The sequence below is a fragment of the Hydractinia symbiolongicarpus genome, chromosome 7 (assembly GCF_029227915.1).
Source record: "Hydractinia symbiolongicarpus strain clone_291-10 chromosome 7, HSymV2.1, whole genome shotgun sequence".
NCBI classification, from domain to species: Eukaryota; Metazoa; Cnidaria; class Hydrozoa; order Anthoathecata; family Hydractiniidae; genus Hydractinia; species Hydractinia symbiolongicarpus.
In genome coordinates, this window is record NC_079881.1 from 17,791,920 (window position 1) to 17,809,692 (window position 17,773).

The 17,773-nt window shown below is 35.1% G+C and overlaps 1 long non-coding RNA gene across 1 annotated transcript; it reads right to left on the reverse strand.

Annotated features, from left to right (window-relative positions):
* Window positions 1-2,234: 2,234 nt before the first annotated feature.
* Window positions 2,235-2,824, reverse strand: LOC130648977 (uncharacterized). The gene is made up of 3 exons (XR_008982990.1): window positions 2,684-2,824; window positions 2,467-2,555; window positions 2,235-2,316 (listed from the first exon to the last, which is right to left on the reverse strand). It is a non-coding gene; the product is annotated as an uncharacterized LOC130648977 (long non-coding RNA).
* Between the last annotated feature and the right edge of the window lie 14,949 nt (window positions 2,825-17,773).

The following is a 17,773-nucleotide window of genomic DNA, read 5'->3' on the forward strand; positions in this document are numbered from 1 at the left end:
TATATATATATATATATATATATATATATATATATATATATATATATAATATATATATATATATATGGAGCGATAAAACTGATGACGAACAACATGACAGGTGGGGTATTGCCACTGAATAATCAGACTATCGATATGCTACGGATGAAACATCCCGAAGAAAAAGAGGCTGACGAAGACACGATAACGCAAGGACAAAGAAAAGCGGTCGAGTCGATTATATATGACGTAATAGATGAAGCCATGGTTTTAAAAGCTGCACTATTGACGAAAGGTAGTGCAGGACCCCATGGTATGGACGACGATGGCTAGAGAAAGATCCTCACATCCAAAAGTTATGGTGAAGGTGGAAAAGATCTTCGAACTGCAATTGCAAATGTAATCACGAAGACGTGTATTGAAGAAATTGATGATGGTACATTGGAAGCTTTGATAGCGTCAAGACTTGTACCATCAGACAAAAACCCAGGTCTAAGGCCAATTGGAGTTGGAGAAGTTTTGAGGCGAATTGCGGGAAAAATTGTTATGAGTGTTGTTAAACAAGATGTTGTTGCTGCATCATCTAAATCTAAATGTGTGGACAAAAAGCAGGCAGTAAAACAGGAATCCACGCAATGAAATGATGTTTGAAGATGATAACTCAGATGCAGTTTCACTCGTAGATGCAACGAATGCTTTTAACAGCTTGAATAGATGGTATTACTACACAACATTGGAATTATCTGTCCTGAAATATCCACTTCTGTAACAAATTGCTATACACGACCAGCACGACCTTTTGTCATTGGAGGTGCTGTATTAACAAGAGTTGAATACAAATAGACGTATGCAAAAGTGATGGTGACCAATCTACTGTCAGACATAGCAGTGACGGAACCTCAAGCTGCATACATGTGCTTTGTAGATGGTTAAAAGAACAAATTTACATACCTTCTAAGAACGATCTTTGGAATAGAAGAGTTCCTGACACCTCCCGATGAAGTTATTCGACACAAGTTGATCCCTGCGGTAACTGGTGATCACATCGTTAGCGATAACGAAAGGAAACTTTTAGCACTCCCTCCGTGGCTTGGTGGATTGGGAATTGGTGTCTTTTGTAAAAATGCAACGATGGAGTATGCGAACTCGAGAAACATGACAGCCTCGCTGAGAAATCAAATTATCATCGTGAACAATGAGAGACGCTATCAACAAGATCTTAAAGCAATTCGAGCTGAGATGACAGACGTAAAGAAACGAATCAATGAATCTAATATGCGAACGAATTGGTTGACAATACTTCCACTTATAGAATGGGGGTACGATTTGACAAGGCAACAGTTCTGGGATGCAACCAGGATTAGATACAACTGGCAACTGAAACGATTGCCCTCCAACTGCATATGTGGTGTTCGGTTCGATTTAAGCCATCCATTGTCATGTAAAAAGGGTGGACCAATCACACTTCGACACAACGAGATTCGTGACATAACTGCAGACCTTCTCAAGGTAGTATGTAAAGATGTAAGAGTAGAGCTGAGTCTCATAACAGAACTTTAGGTCCCATTTTCTACAAAAGGTTTGACCCTCTAAATAGGTTGGTAGTATCACGGACAATAAAAATCACATGGTCAGCTGACCCAATTTGGGGGCGTTTGGGTCCCAGGCCCCTAAAATTACCCTAATTCGAGACTCCTATTTGGTCCCATAATTCTCAAAGCTTAAAAGTTAGTAACGTGTGTCATTATATGAGAGAATCTGAAAGATGATAAAGCTTACCGAAAAATTGGGTCTTAAGACTGGGTCAGACCCCCCTCAAAGACCATATTTAGGACCTTAATTTGTCCCCATAAGCTACAAACTCCAAATTTTGCACAAACATTCTCTAACATAGTGTAATGTCAGTGGTCATAAAGCTGACCAAAAATTTGGGTCTCTTGGCCTAGTCAGACCAAGTCTCGCCCCAAATCCCTATTTTAAACAACTTTTAGAGGGTAAAAAAAACCAATGACTACAAAGCCCAAACTCAATATTTGTGTTCTATACTAACTATGTAATACATAAATGGTCGAGCTTACCAAAAAATGCGGTCCTATCAGCAGGTCAGACAAAGATCTGAACAGGGACTCAAATTAGACCTCATAAGGTACAAACTTAAAATTTTGTAAGACTATTGTGATTTGGCAAAAAGCAAACCAAAAATTACGGTCTCTTGATCAGGTCAGACAATAGTTAGCGATATCAAATTAAAAAAGAAATGCTCTGATAGCATTTAATAAAATATAAATATGTACAATAGGTTATAGCAGCATGATTGATATTGTTCTGCATCAGCATCTAAAGATGAGAAATGTCATTCAGTCATAAGATCTAGTTTAAACTACAATACAACATTAAAAAATATTAAAAAGGTTACTCAGTTCTAGAATATATGACATTGAATCCTATTCTGTAAATTTTTTGTCATATCCCACAAAAAAATCTAACCTTAAATTATCATTACACGTCTTCGTCACTAGTTTCGTCATCACTGTCTGAATCGTCATCACTTGACAGTTCATCAAACCCTTCAAAATCTTAAGGAGAATGAAATACTTTTAATATTTAAAATAGCGGCGGCAGTAGCGGAAATAAAGAATTGCTTCCGAGTAATAATTAAAAAACTAAGTGACTAGATTGTAAAACTTAATATCCAAAATTTTACCTTCTACTTCTCTGGAGAATCCATAATAATTTTCATTGCTGGTGACATCTACTGCTTTTGGAGACATTTCGCCTTCGTACCACTTAATGATATAGCTGCCATCTTTCAGCAGCCAACCCATGTCTTCAGGAAGGTGATTTGTCTAGAACAAAATGTATGATGTTTCCCTTGCTAGCACAAACGCGTTTCAAAATGAATGTTGCCAGAGCTTCGAATGTTGCGGAAGGTCAACAAAAAGATGTAGGAAAAACATTCCATCAATTATGTTAACATCGACGCGATTTGGATCGTCAGTTTTTACTTTTGCTTCTAACTCGTTCAATAATTTGACTTTAGGGGTCTTTTGCATTTTGCCATCAACATGTCCAAGAGATAAAGGGACAGGTGTTAGAGGATACTTCAGTACCTCTGCCATATCAATTTTCCTTTGTAGCGAATGGTACAAGATGCTACCAAACAAATCTCTCATCATCGTTACAGCAACCACTTTGTTGTCAGCAGCTTTAATATTATACTTCGTTCCCCCAGTTGCAAATGTGTGTAATGTTTGTCTTCGTATAGGTTTTTCGAATCTTGCTGGATCTTTAGAACATTCGTCAATAAATTTATCACGTGCTTTGCTTCCAACACTAACGATGTTGAGCAAAAACTTTGTTGTGTCTGGTGAGGCTGCTTTTCCTGATGCTATATTAAAAAGATATTGTTTTTCAATAGCATCGTTAAATGGATTCATGGTTTCCTTGACCATGTTTATAACTTGATGTAAATCTTTAGAATTTTGTCGCATTCTGCTGGCCTTTAAATCTTGAGACACGTCTTCCTGTTTTGTCATCCCCAAATTTTCAAACACGTATGACACAATACTTGTTCGAATAGAATGACTTTGTGCCCATCGTTGACGAGCAGAAATAGAATTTGTTAAAGCTGATATACCTTTTCGCTGACATGCAGCATCTGCATTTATCGTTTGCTCTAATGTCAAGTCGATTGGAAGGTTTTACGGAAATTTAGGTGTTCCGATTAAGCAGTGATTTCAAAAACATTAAATATATTGTATAAATACAATACGCCATGTCACTTAAATATAATATACAAAACAACAAAACGTTAATATGAAGATATATTGTAATTCTTCTGTAAATAGCGTAAAAAATCAGTTAATATAATTAGAACGTAAAAATGTACAAAGGAATTAATATTTACAAGGCTTCAACATAATCTAACAAGTATGTAAATCAAAGAAGGTCTCATTTACATTAAAGCATCTTCAACTTACCATCACTGTCAGTATTTCCATTTGCATTTAAATTGTCATCTACAGTAGCTACAACATCTGCAAAATATCACAATAATAACTTGTTATTGGTTATCTTAAATTAATGTATTCTAATTAATTATGTTTTCCTCTTACCATCGCTTTCATTGATCTTATTGAATATTTCTTTGTTCGAAAATTCTACGAAATGAGAAATTCAATCAATGAAGTAAAAATTGACAAAATATATGTTTAAAAAATTCAGTTCAACAACAGACTATTAAAACTTTTTTTGACTTATCATCCGAAACTGACTACAACATGCAGTAACTAAAAACTTGATATAATTACATATATCTTTACCTGTCATATCTTCTATCTATCACATTTTATCTAAAGTTTCTAATTTTCTATATTTGATAGTCTAATATGCAAATATCCCGGTAATTTGTTCACGTTTTTACTTCACTTGCTTCAAAATAACTGCTTCTCTTAACTTTTTTCTTTCACTGTCTGGTTTGTTATGTCGGTTTCCTGTTGTATTTGGACGAAAACGTTCTATTCTATTTAAAAAAATTCTAAAAATAAGTTAAGGCCCTGAACACATTGGAAATAAGACAAATGTTTTTCTATTGCTTCTCCTCCGCATTAAAAATAGAGATATGGGGCGAGACGCGGTCTGACTAGGCCAAGAGACCCAAATTTTTGGTCAGCTTTATGACCACTGACATTACACTATGTTAGAGAATGTTTGTGCAAAATTTGGAGTTTGTAGCTTATGGGGACAAATTAAGGTCCTAAATATGGTCTTTGAGGGGGGTCTGACCCAGTCTTAAGACCCAATTTTTCGGTAAGCTTTATCATCTTTCAGATTCTCTCATATAATGACACACGTTACTAACTTTTAAGCTTTGAGAATTATGGGACCAAATAGGAGTCTCGAATTAGGGTAATTTTAGGGGCCTGGGACCCAAACGCCCCCAAATTGGGTCAGCTGACCATGTGATTTTTATTGTCCGTGATACTACCAACCTATTTAGAGGGTCAAACCTTTTGTAGAAAATGGGACCTAAAGTTCTGTTATGAGCTCCTGGACTATTGAAATCAATGGCGAAAGGTTCCAACAACGCATGGCAAACGACGGAAATGAATCAAGAATGGATGTGAGTGCACGCAGTTTTTGGATTCCTGACCAAAGAGTATTTTTAGACATAAGGGTATTCAATGCCTACGCTCAAAGGTATAGGGATATGGAGATAAGCAGAACCTTCCAGAAAAACGAAACGGAAAAGAAGTAGCAGTATAACGAGCGCGTACTTCAAGTGGAAAATGGTTCCTTCACACCTCTTATATTTGCGACAAATGATGCGATAGGCGATGAGTGCAAAGCCTTCTTTAAACGTTTAGTCGATATGATTAATAAAAAACGGTCCATTCCGGTATCTCTAGCAACGAATGTCATGCGAACAAAGATATGTTTCTCGTTGCTACGATCGACAATTCGATGTGTTCGGGGTTTAAGATCGACGCTAGATAGGGACATTAATCTTAATGACTTCGCGTTGGCGAATAGAGCTTCCATTTATTATTGCATGTAAATGAACTGCTAAATCAATATTAGTTACATGTCGTTTCGCGTTGCAATGTCACCCTTTCAATGTTTAGAATGTTATCTTTCCACGTAGAATGTCTTTGGTCATTTGTGTTTTATGCTGTAAATATAGGTTGGTTTATGTTAATAAATTTGATATTGCATTTAAAAAAAACACATTGAAACTGTAAGTATAAAACTTTTGAAATCTAAACATTGTCTAATAAATTTATATTTTTCATTCGTACATAGTTATATAAATTACGCAAATTTAGTTTTGGGCAGCACTAATAAATCTAAACTTGAATCGATATATAAACGTCAAAAACACGCTGTAAGAACTATTCTTTTCCAAGACAATTTTACGCATTGCTATGCGTAAAATTGTACTACTACTGCACTACTACCACTACTGCAGTCTATAAAAAGCTTTAAATGTATTCCAGAAAAATATTTTTCAGAACTTATGTTTTATATATAAAATGAAAAACAAATCTATACCCCCATAATTTCTAACAGATTTCAAGTAGGAGAAAGTAAATATTTAACCACGTCATCTGGTCAGTACTATCTACGATACAGAAAAACTAAGGCCAGTCAGTTTTCAACTTTAAATCGCAGTCCATATATTTGGAATAGCATAAACAAAATAGATAGATTTGTACTTGAAAAAGAGCGATCCTAAGTAAAAACATTTATATTACGCAGATTGATCAATGAACTCTTGTACTTTTGGATCTTCATTAATTTTTGCAGGCATTTGTTATATAATATTTAGCATTTTTTACGTAGGTTATTGTAATTTTCTTTTTCATGCATATTTTTATATATAAGCGTATTCGTAGCAAGATCATGATATGTCACTTCAACAGGTTCTCAATAATAAGACTAGTTATTTGTCTTCTGTGAGTTTCCTATCTAACACAAGTGTTTAATTAGATAGCATTATTACACATTTTTAATCTTGTAACAATTAAATTTATAGAATTTACTGCTGTAACACTTTACTTTGTTTATGAAAAAAATATCTATCTATCTAATTGGCTGGTGTCCTGTTCAATCCTAATTTCTCCAGCCGAATTAACTTCAAAAGAAAATGCTTAATTTTTTTTGGTCTGTTTGTGTACAAATTTGTTGTCAAATGAATTTAGAAGATACCTAAGATACAAACGGGCAATTGTTCCAGGTGACGCAATCGATTTAAGAATTAATACGATAAATACTGGAGATGCAAGTCGCCATTTACCTTGTGTAGCCATTTACGCCAGATTTAAGCGTCGCAATGGTGACTATTCCTTGTGCTACCCATGTCAAGAGTCATCCCAAAAGACATGTCGCAACCGCGTGCAGAATTATACGCCGCCTTATTAAATGCTAATACCGGGGAAATTGTGCATAGATCCTGGTATAATTGGCATAAATCAGCAATCGAGGTAACAGATAGCCAGATTGCATTTCATTGGATCTCTAATGAAGACAAACCGTTAAAACAATGTGCTCGAAAGAGGGTTATCGAAATACGAAGATTTACCTCACCGGATCAGTGGTTCTACGTACACTCTAAAGACATGATAGCAGGTCTGGGAACGAGAAGAGGCGCTACTTGAAATGACGTAAATCAAGACTCAGATTGGATACAAGGAATGAAATGGATGAAGCTAGATTCATCAGATTTTCCAATAAAACCTATGGGAGAAATGAATTTTAATACCAAGAATTCGACGAAGTTGCAAAAGAAACACAATCCGATGCTGATTTTAGGAGTTACAATTCCATTGTAAAATTCAAAGTTCCATACAAAGTATGCAAAAGGTATGAATTTTCTTCGGACTTGATTGATCCCAATCGTTATCGTTACAAAAAAAGTTGTCAGAACACTAGCTTTTGTATCAAAATTCTGTACCAATTTGATTCAGCGAATTAGAAATTGTCGTTCTAATCGTTCGTCATATGTGGCTGTAGAAACTTCACCATAAAGTTTATTTATGTGATCATGATATTAATCTTGCAGACATGTATCTCTTCAGAAAGTGTTCTCTAGAAATCAAACATCTCCTGCCCGTGATAGCATATTCAAGTTTCACAGCAGAGAAAAATGGTGTGTTGATGTATACAGAAAGAATTTTGCCAACTGAAAAGATCACAGTGGTTGGCGAATTCACAGATGCAATAAAAGATTTAACCGCAACCACGTTCTGTGTTCCGGTTGTTAAAAAACACTCTCCTATTGCGTTCAGCATGGTCAATGAAGTTCACTGGCACGACAAGATGGTCCAACACTCAGGTATTGGAACAACGCTACGGTACATCTTAAGAAAAGCATACATCATTGAAGCACGATCGATTGTCAAACTCATTAAAAAGTTGTGTCAAAGATGCCGTTATTTGGCAAAGAAGGCATTTAATGTGGCAACCTTTGATTTGATTTATCTTTGATTTGATTTATATCCGATAGTCCCATACTCCATTTGATAGTACAGAGTTGTCTTTTTGATTTAACGTGCTTATTTTTCCTGCGAAGACTTTTCTTCAGTTGTGATATTTTATTTGTAGCCTGTTAGTTTCATAAACAGACATTTGCTGTTTATTCTATCATCTCACACACAATCTGGCAGTTTTATATCTTATATTTTATCAATGATGATGATGATGATGATGATGATGATGATGATGATGATGATGATGATGATGATGATGATGATGATGATGATGATGATGATGATGATGATGATGATGATGATGATGATGATGATGATGATGATGATGATGATGATGATGATGATGATGATGATGATGATGATGATGATGATGATGATGATGATGATGATGATGATGATGATGATGATGATGATGATGATGATGATGATGATGATGATGATGATGATGATGATGATGATGATGATGATGATGATGATGATGATGATGATGATGATGATGATGATGATGATGATGATGATGATGATGATGATGATGATGATGATGATGATGATGATGATGATGATGATGATGATGATGATGATGATGATGATGATGATGATGATGATGATGATGATGATGATGATGATGATGATGATGATGATGATGATGATGATGATGATGATGATGATGATGATGATGATGATGATGATGATGATGATGATGATGATGATGATGATGATGATGATGATGATGATGATGATGATGATGATGATGATGATGATGATGATGATGATGATGATGATGATGATGATGATGATGATGATGATGATGATGATGATGATGATGATGATGATGATGATGATGATGATGATGATGATGATGATGATGATGATGATGATGATGATGATGATAATGGGACCTGTATCAAGTTACAATCTAACGATTGCTCCAGCATTTTACGCATCTCAAATTGATCTCGCTGGACCATTTAAAGCTTACTCGCCAAATCAAACACGCACAACAATCAAAGTGTGATAATCTGTGTTCTGTTGCACAACGACATCAACCGTTTCAATTAAAACTTGGATGACTACATGACAACTTCATTTATACAAGCGTTCTTACGATTTTCAGCTGAGGTTGGCTATTTTAAAAGTCTACTGTTTGACGAAGGAAGTCAGCTCGTAAGTGCATACGAGAATATAAAACTGACCTTTCATGACATCAAGTATCAGTTAAAGTAGCATTTGACGTGTGCCCAGTCAATGGTCACAATATGTACGGAAAAGTTGAACGGAAGATACGAGAAATCAAGTCATCCATTAATAAGATAGCTCACAACGAGAGACTAGCTATACTACAATGAGAAACCATTGTAGCTGAGATTGCTAACAATATTAATGATCTTCCTTTAGCTTTAGGTAACGTTACTTCTGATCTGGAGAACATGGATCTACTGACACCTAACATGCTACGGTTGGGGCGAAACAATGATAGAAGTCCTGCTGGTAACATGATCTTAACAAAAAACCCAAGAAAGTTACTTCAAGATAACCACAGAATATTTACGTCATGGTTTGAAAACTGGCTTTTATTACACGTGCCAAAGCTAATGACTCAACAGAATTGGCTTAAAACCCAATCACTTTCCGTTGGAGATGTTGTTTTGTTTCTAAAGAACGAAAATCTAACCCCTACTTATCAGTATGGATTGGTAAGGTCAATTGAAATCAGCAAGGACAACGTAGTACCGAAAGCAAAGATCAAGTATCAAAATCGTAACGAGAATAGCTACAGAGGAGTTATCGATCTGCACGATATCGGGTGGTAATTCAACACGTAGACGAATCTAATGTTCTAAACGAAATTGGCGAGATTGCATCTAAAGCCGATAGACATTTTCAACAATCTAACACGACGTTAGATCAATAGAATGTTCTCTTCGCTGGGGAGTGTAAAGTGTTCAATGTACATATGCATTACTAATAAAAAAATATGTTTGTTTGTGTCCTACCATTTTGTTGTACTTCAATTGGTAACCATGTTAAATGTATGTCTCCATAGTTGCGTATTTAATCACTTAGTTTCATTTGTATACGTCCCTTCGTACTCCCGTATTGTGAATTCATGTATGTGTAAAAATTTAATTATCAAACGTGTGTTTTATAGTTCATTAGGTTTTGTGCTTATATATACAGGCGCAATCATTGTCATACACTTGTTTATACGATTTTCGCACAGTTTTGTCAATTAAGAAAGTGATTTCGGCAGCGTGGTAATATCAATCAAATCAATATTTTATAATACTTTATAATAAACTTCAAGTTCTTGGCTGTTAATTTCAATCTATCACTCATATTTTATAGGCAAGCTGGTAAGAGTTTTATACACTCAATTCATGTTTTATATCAAGTAATTTGTATTTATATTTATAATTTATATTTAGTTTGAACAATACACTACTACACTACATCGCTACAAATAACACTCATCAAATCAATCGTTATTTATAATTGTTACAAACACAGCCTACGCGCGTGGCGCATTACAATACTAAATAAAAAATATTTAATAAGAGGTATACGAAAAGAGCATGGAGTTTCCAGGCATTCCATTCCACCAGGTTTTCCTGTGTTATCTGTCTTAGGGACGCAGATATCACAGTTTTTTTTAAGGCATATTACTAATTAAGTGTGTAGAACATTGTTTAAGGATGTTTTGCGGTGCCCCCCTAAGTGCTGGATTTTTGCTGCAACAGAGTTTGTTAAATTTGAAGCTTAGCGGATACAAAGTTTTTGATCGTTTTGATTGTATAGTATTTGTCAGCCAATAATTGTTAATTGTAAAATATTAATTATATTGTAATCAAAAATCGACAAAACTACTGATATAACTTTAGCAATAAGGTCTGGCGTTTTTACCACTTGGCGGGGCACAAAATGTTTGTATTTTAGCAGTGTGACAATCACAAAACTATTGTCAATGTTTAGGGACGTCAAAAGAAGAAAAACATGCTGAGATGTAAAACTTGAATTTTTATACCCAATACCAATTTAGGATCCATTTCATCTGAAACTTAAAAAGTCCTAAATTATACATTCAGAGTAAGGATAAGATTAACACTGCAAGTAATCTGTCAAAATTATATCAAATGTGATGGGTTGGCAATAAAAGGAGGCGATAAGCAAACACTAAAACATTTAAAAACTCGTAAAAGAAATTTTTATGTAGAAAACATGTAGAAAAAGTGCGTTAAAATCTTTTTTTCCTTAACCATATAAGATGAATTTTCCTTATCAAAATAACAACTGCACTATGGACAGTTGCCGATGTTTCCAGTTTCTCAGCCTATTGATTATTTTAGTCACCAGAGGGAGAAGGGGGCCGAGGCTTTTTAAAGGAACAAAATCAAGGCTCTACTTACATCAAAACAGTACACCAAATTAGGTATACGAAATCAACCTCGATATCCGGAGGATGACTGTACAATACCTAGACACAAGAATAGGTTAATACATTAATGTAAAAGCTAACTTCATCCTTAAACACAATAATGTTGTTATGATAATGAGGTGACAAAACAGACAGGTGGTTATGGCTATGTAGAGGTTATACCCTATAAAGATTACGAAATAATCCAAAATATTCCTTGTTGCAAGGATTTGGCAAATTATACGATGACCACTTTGAGTAACATTAAAGTAACACAGTACACAGGAACAAAGAAGAACAACTTTCGAATACAACAGAAAACATTAAACAAAGCAATGATAAAAACAGCTACAGTTTAGAGACAATAAAAACAAGTGATTCAGTGCATAAAATAAATAAAACTTATAAAACTGAATATCCTTTAACAGATAAATTTCAAATGAATTCATTAGGAATTCGTAGATAAGAAAAAGCAGGCAACGATCTGTGCGCCAGAACTTGTGACTCTGGCAGTGGCTTTACACGTGTTAATGGGCCGAACACTCAGCCCTACACAGCATAACAACAGGACCAGCTTGTCGTAATTCAGGTTTTATGCTACAAAGGTCGAAAAATTAGCACGAATAGAAAAAAAATTATAACCCCATTTGGCTCTTTTAAAAGGAACTCGGTTCAGCAGGATCGTCAATCCTGAAGGCCAAGTGAGTGAACTTTGTTACATAGTAATATGATAAGACTCAAACGGTGCTTACGCAGTACTTCTCCCAATAAACCAGACTCGAAGTAAGACAAGCTGCCGAGAACGGAAAGTTAGTTGGAGCGCTGTTTCTGGATTTAAGTAAAGCGTTCGATACGATCAGTCACGATGTAGTCTTAAGAAAACTTTCATCATACGGTGTTGACAATGTAGAATTGTTGTGGTTTACAGATTATCTTTTTAACCGATCACAAGTTGTTGAAGTTGGCAATCGAACATCAGCAAGTTTTAATGTTGTAAGTGGAGTGCCGCAAGGATCGATACTCGGTCCTATACTATTTTTGATATTTTTTATTTTGTTATCAACGAGCATTCAATTAACACACGGAAAATGTTAGTGAAATTACCACGTATAAAATTGGAGTTCGGAAAAAGATCCTTCAAATATCTTGGTGCAGCATTATACAATGACTTACCATTAAAAATACGTTGCTGCGATAACTTATTTCAGTTCAAAAAATTAGTTTATCAACATTTTATGTAAATATTCGCCTTTAAAGGTAGTGTCTGCTACAAAACTTAAAGTTAGTTTACATAAAGAAAACATGTTATTATTAACGAATTTCAGGTTAAAATTTAATAAATACAAAGTACCAGTGTAATGTTGTTCTTTTAAATTTGAGAGTTTCCTCCTCGTGTAGCTACATTAGTTCGCCATATTGTAAACACGACCGCGCATGAATGCGAGGCTTATTTAATACATCAGTGTCCAGGTTCAAAATCGGGACCGAAAACATGGGGAATGTATGAAGAACAAATTTAATTTGTAATGCCGAAGATTTAAAAATTAACCCCCGGCTACGAGCCAGACGCTTTCGAATAAAAAATGTATCGTCTGCGATAAGTATTTTTGGATCGTGAAAGGCTATTGACAGACTGCAAAAATAGAAATCACAAATTAATAACATGAATCCTTAAATTTATTTAACGGAAATAAGTAAATTTATCTGTAAAAGTATATATGTAATGTCATACATAAACAAGCAATAGAATAATTTTATTTTTATTTTTTCTTAAACATTTTTGAATGCCGTGGGTTTTAAACAATGCGAAACGTTGAAGATTATGCTAGTATGAACACACACTTAAGCATAAAAAACACTAAAAAAAACGTGGATACGAAGTTGCTAGACAGTTTATCATAAGCAAAGATATGTCCCAAAATTATCAGTTTAAGAACGAACATGTCTTGGTGCTCAGCGTTCGGTTGCAGCAATAATAGTAAACGCGACAAAGAAAAAAGTTTTTTTCGTCTACCAGGAGATCCAAATGTACGAAATGCCTGGGTAAAAGCTATAAACAGAACAGAATTGCCGAAAAAAGTTCTCTTATGTTCTGATCACTTTACGGAGAACTGTTTCGATAAAAGCTGGAGCCTTCAAAATGAATTGTTTTATACCGAGAGAACGGCAAAAAGGAAATTGGTACCGGGATCTTTGCCAACAATTTTCCCACACAAACCGCGACCTAAGGAAAGGCAAACTTCCAAGAAAAGAGCTGAAAAAAAAAGTTTAAAAGAGGTACATACGGTTCTTAAAATAATTCCTAGGCTCATTTTTAAGCGGTATTTTGTAGAAATATTTTATTTTATTTGTAATCCAATTCAAGGTTATCGAAAACGCTATAACGAGGGATGAATTGCCACATGATGAACCTTGCGCGTCCTGCGAACCTTTACCCTCGACATACTCGATTGGGATACAAACAGAAAAAAGGAAAACAAGAGATTTTGGAACACAGGTGCCGTCACCAAAAGTTCGGGACTATGGAAATCAAATGGATTTTAGGTCAGACATTCACGCCCAAACCCAAACACTGCCCACGAGGCGCTGTAACAGAGCAACGCAAATTACGAACCAGTACTCAAGTGTTAATGATGGTAAAATTAATATCAACTTTTTCGTAATAAGAACTCAAGGGTTTGTAAACAGTTTCACTTAAGTTTTACTTAAGAAGCGTGTAAGTATTTAGTTAAACCGTTAAAATATGATTTACTTTTAGAGCCGAAAAGAACCAAGATCAAAGCATGGACGTGGTAAGCAGCGATGACGAAATAGACGAGGATGAAGAAGATATTGAAAGTACAGAAAGGATAAATAGTATTCACGGTACGTTTCAGTTGAACAACATAGAAGAGTTGGAAAGATTCTTGGAGGTCCTTGGAGTTTCTTTGTCTTTTAACTTAAAAACGCAGATTGCTGAAGAATCAGCAGTTTCAGACCCTCTCGAAAAAAACAAAGAAATTGATGTGAACGATGACGAATGGCTGAAAAACTCTCTTGAAAGGTGAAAAGTTATTTTATAAACCAGAAGTAATGAAAGTAGTCTTTTTTATGCAAATTTATTTTTTAAACGTTGCATATTTAGAACTGCGAAAAAAGATCCCGATTTCGCAGCTATCGATTCGCCCGATGACAACACAGAATCAGAATTCGATGATGATGATTCTGAAAGCACACCATCATTATCAGCAACAAAACCTCTTCACAAACAAAAGGTTTTTCTAGTGTACGAATCACAGTAACTGCAACTGGTAAAATACTGTTTAAAATGTGGAGCGACAATCAATTCGTCATTAACAAGAGAAACAAAAAACACGGGGAGTCAACTAATGTTAAACTTAACATGTGCTAAAGGTAGGTATAAATCACCTGTGCGGCTGAATGTTCGTAAATGTGAGAAAGGTTTTCAATCTATTTAGGATGTAGCTATAAGTGGTCATCGCAACCCATGCTTAATGGAACAAAGGGAGCTGGAAAACTTTTAATTGCTGCAGCGGCAGAACTGGCAGGAGTTAGCTACCCAAAATTACATAAGTTTGCAAAGCTTTTAAAAGTACAATTCCTGTCGAAACAGATGTATTTTGAACATCGAGGCAATTACATCTTTCCGGAAATTGACCATGCTTGGCGAAAGGAACAACAACAGCAAGTAACAGAAATTACGGAAGCCAATCGAAGTTTAGAGCTTGCGGTTGATGGACAATGCGACACACCAGGTCATAATGCATCGTATAGTACCGTATCTGCAATCGACACGTTCACCAACAAAGTACTAAATTATAGCATAGTTCATGTAACGGTATGGTATACTTTGTCTTTCAATACATATTTTTAGTAGTTAGCAACGGTGTTAATTTAAAATAGAAATATTTGTCTAGGAGGTAACAAGTTCCAAGCGATGGAAAAAGAAGGGTTTCTGGGTTGCATAAATACCATCCAAAGCGATCTGGAAGTTAAGATCCGCGTTATATCGACAGACCGCCATGTTTCCATTAAAAAATTGATGCGAACTGATCCAAGGTTCATCATCATCATCCACCAGTTTGACCCTTGGCACATTGGTAAAGGAATTTTGAAAAAAATGATAAAGGCATCCAAAAAGAAAGGTAACAAACGTAACACCACTTGCCTATATTCACATCAAGCTGCGAACTGGAATATTTTAATGTTTTTGTTGTTGTTTCAGATTTTAAGCTTCTTGCACGATGGGCTCCAGCAGTGGTTAACCACTTATTTTGGTCCATCGCTACGTGTAAAGGGGACGGGAAAGAATTGGCTGAAAGATTTGTGTCAGTCGTCCATCATACTGCAAATAAACACACATTTCCACAAAATTCAATTTATAAAGAATGCGAACACGAGAAGTTAACGGACGAGGATAAGCGGCAAAAAGAATGGGTTCAAATGGGATCCCCTGCGCACAATGCATTGATCCATATTGTTACGCAAAAAACACTCGTCAAAGATCTAGAGCAAATGAACGAACAAATTCACACGACCATGCTCGAAGTTTTTCATTCCTTGAAGATTAGATATTTTCCAAAAAGTTCGTTCTTCGGAATGGAAAAAATGATCGCTGGAACACAATTAGCAATCCTCGACCATAATAATAATTGTAGAAGGGAACAGGTAAAAAAATACTTAAATCTTCTCTACAAGATATGTTAATAGAGTGTTAAATTTTATGTTTCGTTCACAGAAATATCAGGTGGATGATGAAGGTACAGCAACACCGCTGTACCTTCATCATCCGTTCAGATGGGCGTACTTTATCTCGTCAATTTCATGACAACAAATGCATTCTTGCTGCGATGGCATAACCTCGCAGTTTTTACATAAGCACCACTTGTCCTTATTCAAGGTACTTCTTGGAGGTTTCGCACTTTCTTTATCCTCGTCAGATGAGTCATTAAATTCGGGCATTTCATTTGCGCCAGGCGCTCTCTGGGGCTCATACTGAAACCCTATAACGTTCGGTTTATTGGATAGTCTAGATTGCGCCATTATTTAAAATTAAAACCGCCTAGTTTTAAAGACCTATAAATGATTTGAAGAATATTTTTATACCTTTTCCCGCCTGAAAGAAAAAAAAAAGGAAAAGTTTTTATTTTCAGGGGGGCTTGTCGCGTTTGTCGCGTTTTCGCATGTTCGGTCTTTCAAATCAACCAACCACTGACGTCAAATGCATAATTACGCATAATAATTATTTTTACCAGGCCTTTTTTCGCGCATGTTATTCAGAACGTCTCTAGCTGTGCTTCGACATGGCCAAGTAAAAAAGTTTTGTTTATATGTATTTCCAGAGATTAATAAAAAAAAGGTATGTCATTTCTTTATTTGTATATCTATATCAGTTAATATAAAAGTTTTTATTTTGTAGCAGACACTACCTTTAAAATATGTTTTATATGTTTTTAGTAATTATTTAAGTAGCTTCTGTTTCTAACTTTTGCGCATTCTAGTTATTTTTTTTTTCCTTTTTCTTTTTTCTTGGTACGTACATGCCTTTTATATTAATTTCTTAGCTAACTCATGAGTGGTTATTTAGTAGATAATAGTTTTTGCTTATATTTTTCTTTCTTTTATATATTTTTACTGACAGGACACACAATGATAGCAGTAGTTCATTTTACTGAAGTGTAAAAATCCTGTATAAATATTGTTTAATAATAATAATAATAATAATAATAATAATAATAATAATAATAATAATAATAAAGGTTGAGCATAAAACATAAACCATAAATATAAAGATTTAAGACTTCTTTTGCGGCCTGGTTTAACAAGGAGTAGCACAGAAGCAGTGCAGATCAGTGTAGCAACTATTTCATGCATTTCTAGCGAAAGGCGATTCCGTCAGCCATATTACAGACAGACATTAGCCACGTTCATTATAATAGGGACTAGTCGTTAGCCCGTGAAAAAATCCACTTGTTTACCGGTCCTCAGATTATTACCCACCCTAGGCGTTTTCCGCACCGGCGTTATTTCTTGGATTTTTATCGTCTGTTTATATAAAGTAATTAAATTTTACCCATAGGAGCTTATTCGTAGATTTTAGGGGACTTACTTGACGGCACCAATTATAAATTTTTCCTTTGTATGTGCATGGTCATTGTCTCAAGCCTAATCTGAGTATATACCCTAGCTTCAACATTAAATCAAGAATATAAATTACGGAATGAGTTAGAAACAACTCTGGAAATTGATCATCTTTCTCAGGATTTAAGTATTGTTTTATAGTTTGCAGTGAAAAGCCTACTTATCCCTTTGGACTGTGTACCATATAAATTAAATTTAAATTATTTTATTTTTTATTTTTTAGAATCAGCTAGACATTTTGGGTACCTTGGTT